Genomic DNA, 8,438 nt, shown 5'->3' on the forward strand with positions numbered 1-8,438 from the left:
AGGGTTTTATATTCATAGAGTACTTCGCCTTTTTTTTTTTTTTTTAATAGACGGCATCCCCGCCGGCGGTGCGGTGGCCGGCGCTCCCCCGGGGAGCCCGGGCGGCACCCGGGAGAGGATGATGGCACGGGGAGGGGGGTGCGTTTAATAAAGCACATTCTTCGGGGAACGACAAGGGAGTACGACAGAGACTGCAAAGCTGGTATGTTGAAGCGAGCACAGCTGCCTTTTTTAATGGTAGGGCTTTTGTCAGCTACCAAAATCTAGATGATGGTTAAATTCAACCTAGTATCAGATGCTTTTACAACTGACGTGTCACTTGAGCCCCGTCTCAGCAGAACTGCTGTGGGCTACAAGTGAGAGGCAGCAAAAGCACGTTCTGATGTCAAATGTTTTCTTCATGTCTCCTCTGGGTTTGAGGATTTTGTCCACCAGCTGGTAATAACCCCAGTAAACATCGTAGCATTCACACTGTACCTCCTCAGTAGGTGTGGAAGCACAAACAAACATGGACCCACGCTGGCATCAAGGACTTTGGTTTCATTCATGACAGGTAACCCTTAAGATTTTGAGCTTCTTTGTAGTTCAAGATACTTTTAGTTAAGGTTTTAGTTTGGGCCTCTCTCTGGATTGGGAGGCCAGCAGTATTTCCAGTGTGGTCACAGTTGTGATGATCTGATTGCACTAAATCTTTTAAAACACATTTTGCAGTTTTTCTGGCTTTGAAAAATCGTGCATACTTTCGGCGTTTGAAATAAAGGTGAAAACAGTTGGGTTCTGTTTAACAATCTCAGTAGCTTTACCACTGAAGATACAATTTATCTGCTTGCCTTTCTGGAACACAGTGGTAGATTGGCAAACACAACAGATACCTGTTTACAGTCTAGAAGGATTTCTCATAGCAAACAAAGTAGAATATTTAATGTGTCATAGTTTGGTCCCCAAACTATCCTAACATTTATATAGGAACTAGTTTGTGAAATGATGTCAGAAAACCGATTTGCAGCTGGCTAGTCTGCAAATTATGGGCTTATAGACAGCTTCCACTTTGGATATAGAATGCCCAGACTCCTATTTTTAGTATATTTTTTTAAAAACTACTAAGCAGTGATGTTGGATTTTTTTATTTTTTTTTTTTTGCTATGGAAGAACACACAAATTGAGGTTTTGTTTTCAAACCAAACAATTTTAAGCTCATATTTTCCCAGCTTAATTTCTTTATGGAAAACATGGCACAGTATTTGATTCATGTGGGCTACAAGAGCTTTTGCTTTTATAAGTGAATCTTGGAACTCCCTGAGATTCATAGTGATGTGTGAAGAACAATGTTCCTGTACAAATCATTCAGCTCATTGTGCTGGTCTAATACAGGTGAAGGTCTCATTATTGAAACACTGAATTCTGTATAAATATTAGGCTAATAAATTTTACAGTTATCTCACAGAGATAAATAGCTAATGCAGACTCATAGTCATTGGCCAAAATGTTGGAAGACTGAAGGTATTATCCACTATTATTCCACTAATTATTATCCATTATTATTCCACTAATGTGGAAGGCTGAAGATATTATCAGGAGAATAATCTTACCAAAATTTAAATGTGATGGTTTAGAATGTGGGTGCCTTATTTCAGTCTCTTTAAAGTTCATTTTAAATGCATGTAGTATGTTCTTCCATTGATCCAAGCCTTCACTTACTAAAAGTGAAGGGATTAGATTTATTTGTTGAGGAGAGACTATGAGACAAGCAATTAAAATTTATGTAGATTCTCTTACAAACAATCAGCATTACAGCATTTGGACATAGGTGAAGAAACTTGGAAATGCAAAGTAAAAAGCCACTCAGTCACGTGCAATGAATGTTGCCAAAGATTAACAGGGCCTTTGAATAGAAGGATTGCTGTGCATTTATTCCTTTTTTTTTTTTTAACTTTTTGTGTCTACTTTTGCTAACTCTTGGTTCACGCTAATAGTTTATACTAAAAATGGAATTTTAAAATAAAGTTACCTTCAAAATAGTTTGGAATATAGTTATCTTGTTTTATTTAAGAAAAATTGCGGGATGATCAATTAAGGTACCACAATTAGGTTCTGCAGTAGTTTCTGTTAAATTGCATCATTCCGTATTTGAAAATATTTCACAGCTAATGGTCCAAAATAACATTCTGACTAAGGGGATTTTTTTGTCCTAATTTGACATATGGCAGTGATAAATGTAAACAAAAAAGAATACTAATGTTTTGCTGCTTATTTAATGTAGAAAAAAACCCCTCACCTAAACTGGCATCTGCCTGCTCCTTGAAAATTTGCTTTCACTCAGTTGTACAGCTAGATTGTGATCAGTATTCTTTGTTCTCCTAAAATTTACATTCAGTTGTGGGCAGGCAAGAAATGCCTCTGTCATTCCAATGACATACAATGTTAAATGATTTGCCAGGATCTTCTACAGTCTCATTCAAAATCTCCTGGATCTCAGTGGGAGCTGGACCGGGCCATGGAATTACTCAGTATTTGTGCCTAAAACCACAGAACTTGGCTATCCCATTGCTACAGAGCTTTTTTTTTTTTTTTTTTTTTTTTTTTTTTTTTTTTTTTTTTTTATGAACAGAGGGCTATGCAATAGCTATGAAGATGAATTTCTGACTGGATAAATTTACTGTTCTAAATCATTTTACTCTCTTTCACTAAGCATGCATTTGTTGACTTGTGTTTAAGATTTAATATTAACAAAAGATTATTTTATAAATTTATTAGTTGCAGTGAAAGACTTGCAACCATTCTACCTAGTATTACATTTCTAAATTTTGCCATAATATGATAGTAAGGTTACAGCGCTGGTCTCTGTTTCTATAGAGATTTAACACGTCCATTCTTTGGGAGCAGCCTAAGATAGAAGAAGGAAAAATAAGAACTTGGAAAAATAATAAACCTTACTACTTACATGCAAAGTGTGTTTTTCAACCTTGGCTTTGTTAACATAAGCACTGAAGAAGAACAGGGCCTCACACATAACAATTGTTTTCTCATATTGTATATACATACGTTTAAAAAAGAAATCAAAATGAAACTATTTTACAGATATCTGCCCTAGGCGAATGGATGTGAGAACAGATGGACACAAGTTTGTCATACTATTTAATGCGCAGCTAGGAGACTGATATTATGGTGATAAGCATAGATAACCAGTGTGTAATAAGTTAGAAGTATAAGAAGCCAAAATTAAGTATATACATGCATTCAACATCTGTGCAACTGGAACAAATTCATAATTAGTTTTCATAGCTATAATATTGCCAGTTATATGTGTGAGCTACCCATACTGGGTTTGAATTTGTTGTACTGCTTTTGAAGTCAACTGAAATTCTGTTGGTATCTCAGAAATTAGTTTTTTACCCTCTCTATATATTCTGCTCATAGGCAATGATTTTTTGGGGAGACCATTTTCTACAAAATTAATGTTGCTAAATGCCATTGGCAGCTGTGAAAATCTAAGCCAGTATCCTTATAAAAATACTCTATGAGCTTTACTAAGACTGCAAATAAGTGGGTGGAACTCCATTGAAATAAAAAGCTAGAACAGAATTGAATTTGACCCCATTTATACAAGATGTAAAAATAAAAATTGCTTTAATCTTAACATTTAAATTTCCAGACCTGGTAGCTCTTATAAATGTGAACATACATGTTCCTGTAAATTACTGTTTCATTTTTGAGAGGAAAAAATAAAACAAAAATCTCCAATCTTTTATACACTCGTGGTTTCTTTATATTTGCTTCATTCCCACTGGTGTGTACCAAAATCACTTATTTTCACTGACCATTAAGTGTTAGAAGGCCATCTATGTAATTGAGTAACAGTAGTTGCTACCTACATTGAGTGTCTGTTTTCTTGTAATATAAAACTGATTCTGCCATTGGTTAGAACTAAATTATTTACACATTGCAGTTAAATTAGTGAATCCTTTTCTATGTATTTAGCTATGTAAATTGGCATCCTTGAAGCCTGATAATTTGAAAAGCTTTGTGTGTTAAACTTAGGGCAGTTTGAGTTGGGAACCTTAAAAGATCCAGTCTTACAAAGATGTGCACAGATTGGGGTTACAGACCTGCCCCCATACATAAACTCAGTCATACATTTTGCAGATTAAACATAAAATCATTCTTCTAAGAAGTGCTTTTCCCTTTTTTACACTTGAAATGTAAAATAAATGAAAAAAAGAACAAAACTTTTTCACACAGTCTTAAAAAAACAACATTTCTTCATAATCCTATAGTTCCTTCATAGTTCTCTAGAAACATTGGAGTATGTGAAAACAGGATTTTCTTTCTCAGTTTTTGTAATTGCCAGTTTCATAGGAAGGTAAACACTGGATGATTCATGATACAAACAGAAGTCACTTGTTCCATTTTTCTATTGTTTATGTTTCGTTATTGTCAGTGTTTTTACAGATAAAAGCCAAATTGTATCCACTATTTTTCAAGAATCAAATCCAGAAGAGGACAGAACGTTTATGTGTTTGCTAAGTATTTAATGTTTTTACATAACATTGTCAAGCGTACCTAGGTCATGCTTCTTCACTGTAGAATACATGTATATGAACTATATTCACTGACGGCGATTCCAGTTAAAACATCTGTCAAAGAATTATTTTTTTTTTTACTATAAATTACGAAAGGGAATAGTCATTCTAATGATAGGAAAAGTTCTGTTTCTAATTTCAGTAGATGAATTCTCAAAATTTTAAATGATACAGTGCAACAAATAAAACAGTTCTTAGTCAGATTCACCTTATTAGGGATAGCTTGAGTTTGCATTTCATTTCTTAAGAATACGCTGGAAAGCTGAGTGGGCCAAAACCTAGCTTAATTTATAAGTTCAAATTTCTGTCTTAGAACTAACAGATGAAAGCTGAACAGCTGTTGCTGTTAGGTACAGATTTTGAACCAATATATAGCTTATAATGGCATAATAAACAAAGGTAAACAAATATGCTTCAGAATTTCAGTCCTGAAGAAAGGTTGGAAATCAGTTGGTTCATTTACAGCACTGGTTATTTCTCATATCAGTTTGTCCTAATTAACCCAGAAAAAAAAATCTTCAAAGATACTCAGGATTGCTTTTTTACATAATGGAAATAATTAAATGAGCCATTTGCACTGTTTTTTAAACCTCTCCTTTGTCCACGAGTAATTCATTTTCATCTGAATATTCCTGTGGGGCAAATTGGGACATTAATTTTGCAATAAAAGTCCTAGCTCAATTTAACAAATATATATATGAGAATATATATGACATAGGTAGACAGGTATGTAAAATCCAGATACATCCTCTAATGGCCAAGTCTCCCTTAGTTAACCCTAAATTGTAATTGTGTGGTTGGTCTATGTTAAAAAAATTTTCTTTGGGTCAGGTACAGCTGTCATAAGTCTTCATGCTACAGCTAGAGGTAAAAAATTCAACAACTCCACATACGCAGTTCAAGGGTGATCATAATTTTAAATCAGAATCGTAGTTTCTGGTACAGATTTTCAGCAACTGTAAACATGCCCTGAAGTCAATAAATCCATGTTAATTTGCATCGGTTAGGAATTTATTCTTGCCTTCCTTTCTCTCCTACACCCAAGACATGGAGTTTTTATCAGTTTGTCAGATTCCTTGGGATAAGAAGCTACAAGATCAAAACTACCTGAGTTAATTGGATGTCAAATACTGTGGTCCAAGAGACATCCAGTATTCTAATCCACCATACTACGGAGCTGGCCTGAGGTGAGAAGTATTATACATACATCCCAAATTACTGATGCTGGAAGCCAGAATCATTGCCAGGCGATACTCTTCTTCAGCTGGCTGAAGTACATGAAGAAAGCTAGAGAATCATTACACTTCTTCAGACAGCTATTTTATGTTCTTTGTGCCTGCATCAGTAATAAACCCACCTGATAATGAAATAATTTCTCCAACTGCCTGATCACCATTCTGGGGGGGTGACAAAACCCCAAGTTTTTCAACAACCTTGAAGATGTGTTTCTAGTATCAGTTCCCAGAAACTGTAAAAATAAATTCCAATCTCTGCAGTCTATTGCCAGAGAGCCAACAGACTGCCTCTCCCCTAGGAACCTGGCATGGCAGTACCTAGGAAATCGCCTCCTGAGGGCTCATCTTTTTTGAAGTCTTTTAGCGAAAAGAATTTTTAAAACAACAGGAACATCAGATGCTTCCAGAATATAGGTTCTGATATCCCTCTTAAGGTTTCTCTTTGATCCAGTTCTTTATCTAGAACTTCAGGTTTTTACCTTTGGGGGCAGTAGCACATGTGAAGTCCAGCCTCTTAAAATGTCTGACCCTCAGACATTGTGCCTCCATCCTAAACCACACATCATTGAAATTCCGGAAATGGTAGGAAGAAAACCCATCTTTGTAAACCTGGAAAATAGATCTGTCCCATGGGGCCTGTCTTCCCAACATTTTCATGAGGGTACAGTTCACATCAGCTACCTAATTAAATCTCTCTCTGTTCTGCCTGCCTTATTCTGAGGCTGTCAGTTTTTGTGAAATAAGAATACACCTAAAATCTGGTCTGTCCCAGGCATCCAGCACTTTGTGCACACCTTTCCTGGCAAGCAGCATCGACCTTCCCCACAGTATGGCTATTTGTTATTATTTTTGTGGTAGCAGAAGTATGCTAGATGCTAATGAAGTACTTATATTTAGTAAGTGCACTGTTATGTGCTGGCTGTGAAGCTGTCAGCAGCGCTGTTAAAGAGCACAAGCCTAACACAAAGGTGCACTGCACGGAGAATGGGATTTTTATGCTATATGGAAGGGAAGTACATTTAATGAGTTTATTTTGGTTAGCCTTCACTTTCGTTTCGGGTCTGCCAATACTGACATCATTTTTCCAAGCAGGGAGCACCATCTAAGACTTCTCTGCATCACTATCCTTGGGGTGGGCCTGTGTGTGGGCTGATGCAGTGCTCAGCACTCCAGATCATTTCACTTTGGCATCCATTCTACTTCTGCTGTCTCTATCTCCATATTCTATTTTAGGTGCTTTACAGAGCACCAATCTCCTTAACTAAAATATAACTGAAACAAGATATTCAGCATCAAATAAGCAAAAAGCAAAAGACTCAAAATAGACTTTTTTGTTATTATTATTATTATGGGGTTAAGATCTCTTAAACATGGATATCTTCCTACTCATCCTCCCACTTCTTTCTTTAGTTTGTCTCATCTTGTTCCCTCCTCAGGGACATACTGCTGGCCCACAAGCTTCTTCTTCCAAAAAAAATATCTACGGGCACCAAGTAACCATCTAGCTTAATTCTTGAAAAAAAATGTTATCATTAGAATTTTGACTGTCCTGAGATCCTCACATTAATTCCGCAGCCTCCAGTGGGCCAGGGAGCATCCTTTAGAGAGCAAACCTCTTTAGATACCCTTGGCAGGTGCTCGTGCAGGTTGTTCTAGCTGGATGTTTGATAAGGTAAGCGATCTCACGCTGCTGTCCCAGGCCAGCACCTGCAGCGTTGCATTGGCACGAAGACACAGCTACACCTGAACCTGCACTTCCATGTAAGGTGTATATATTATTTGTCTGTGGCTATGGCGAAGTGGGTGGGTTTTTAACCAGGCATCCTGAAGGAAGGATATGGAGCAATAATTGTCACTATGCTGAGGACTTCAGCTTGCTACAGGGTATCTAAGTAATTTAGTAAGACACTAGGCTTCTCTAATCACCCACCCCTCATTACGGGGCGTGTATTTCTCCTGGGTGCTGTGCACTCAGCAGTCAGCAGTCCAGGTACTGCTTGTCACTCTCAGAAGCGCCGTGGCCGGCATTCACAATTAACTGAAAGCCATTGCAGGGCTCTCAGCCGTGTCTGTAGCAAATGCCATTCTCTGCCTTGGCACAGACAGCTCTGCAGCTCCTCTGGAGTCACTTTAAAATCTGCCTGAACTGAGACTCTGGCTCGGCTCTGGTGACTCTCCAGGCTCCCGGTCTCCACGCAGGGACTGCTGATGACGATTAACATTATAACCAACCGCAGGGGCCCTGGCGGCACGGAGCCTCCTGTAGCCTCCCGAGGGAAACTTAATTTCCCCCCACCCCTTTTCCGCAGCCAGCGGGGCCGTAGCGGGCCTGGGCGGGAGACCTCTGGGGAAGGGCTCTATGCTGGGCTCGGCCGGGGCGGTGGCCGTTAGCCGCCCGGGGGAAGGCGGCCGCCGCTCAGCTGCCCCGGCGGCAGCACCCCGCGCCCCGCCGGGTCCCACAGCGCCAGCGGGGGAGAGGCAGCGGCTGCAACGCCGGCAGTAACTCCGGAGCGGCCTCCCGCAGCGGGCAGCCGCCGACAGCGAGCTCCTCGCCCGCCCCTTGGCTGGCGGCAGGGCCTACATCCTCTCGCGGAAGGTTACGGTGCGCTGGCACGGCGGCGCC

At 39.1% G+C, this 8,438-nt stretch overlaps 1 long non-coding RNA gene across 1 annotated transcript; it reads left to right on the top strand.

Annotated features, from left to right (window-relative positions):
* Window positions 1-37: 37 nt before the first annotated feature.
* Window positions 38-4,230, top strand: LOC113480731. Its single transcript, XR_003398518.1, has 2 exons — window positions 38-553; window positions 2,854-4,230. It is a non-coding gene; the product is annotated as an uncharacterized LOC113480731 (long non-coding RNA).
* Window positions 4,231-8,438: the final 4,208 nt, after the last annotated feature.

This window comes from Athene cunicularia (genome assembly GCF_003259725.1).
Source record: "Athene cunicularia isolate RWA chromosome 5 unlocalized genomic scaffold, athCun1 chr5_part1, whole genome shotgun sequence".
NCBI lineage: Eukaryota > Metazoa > Chordata > Aves > Strigiformes > Strigidae > Athene > Athene cunicularia.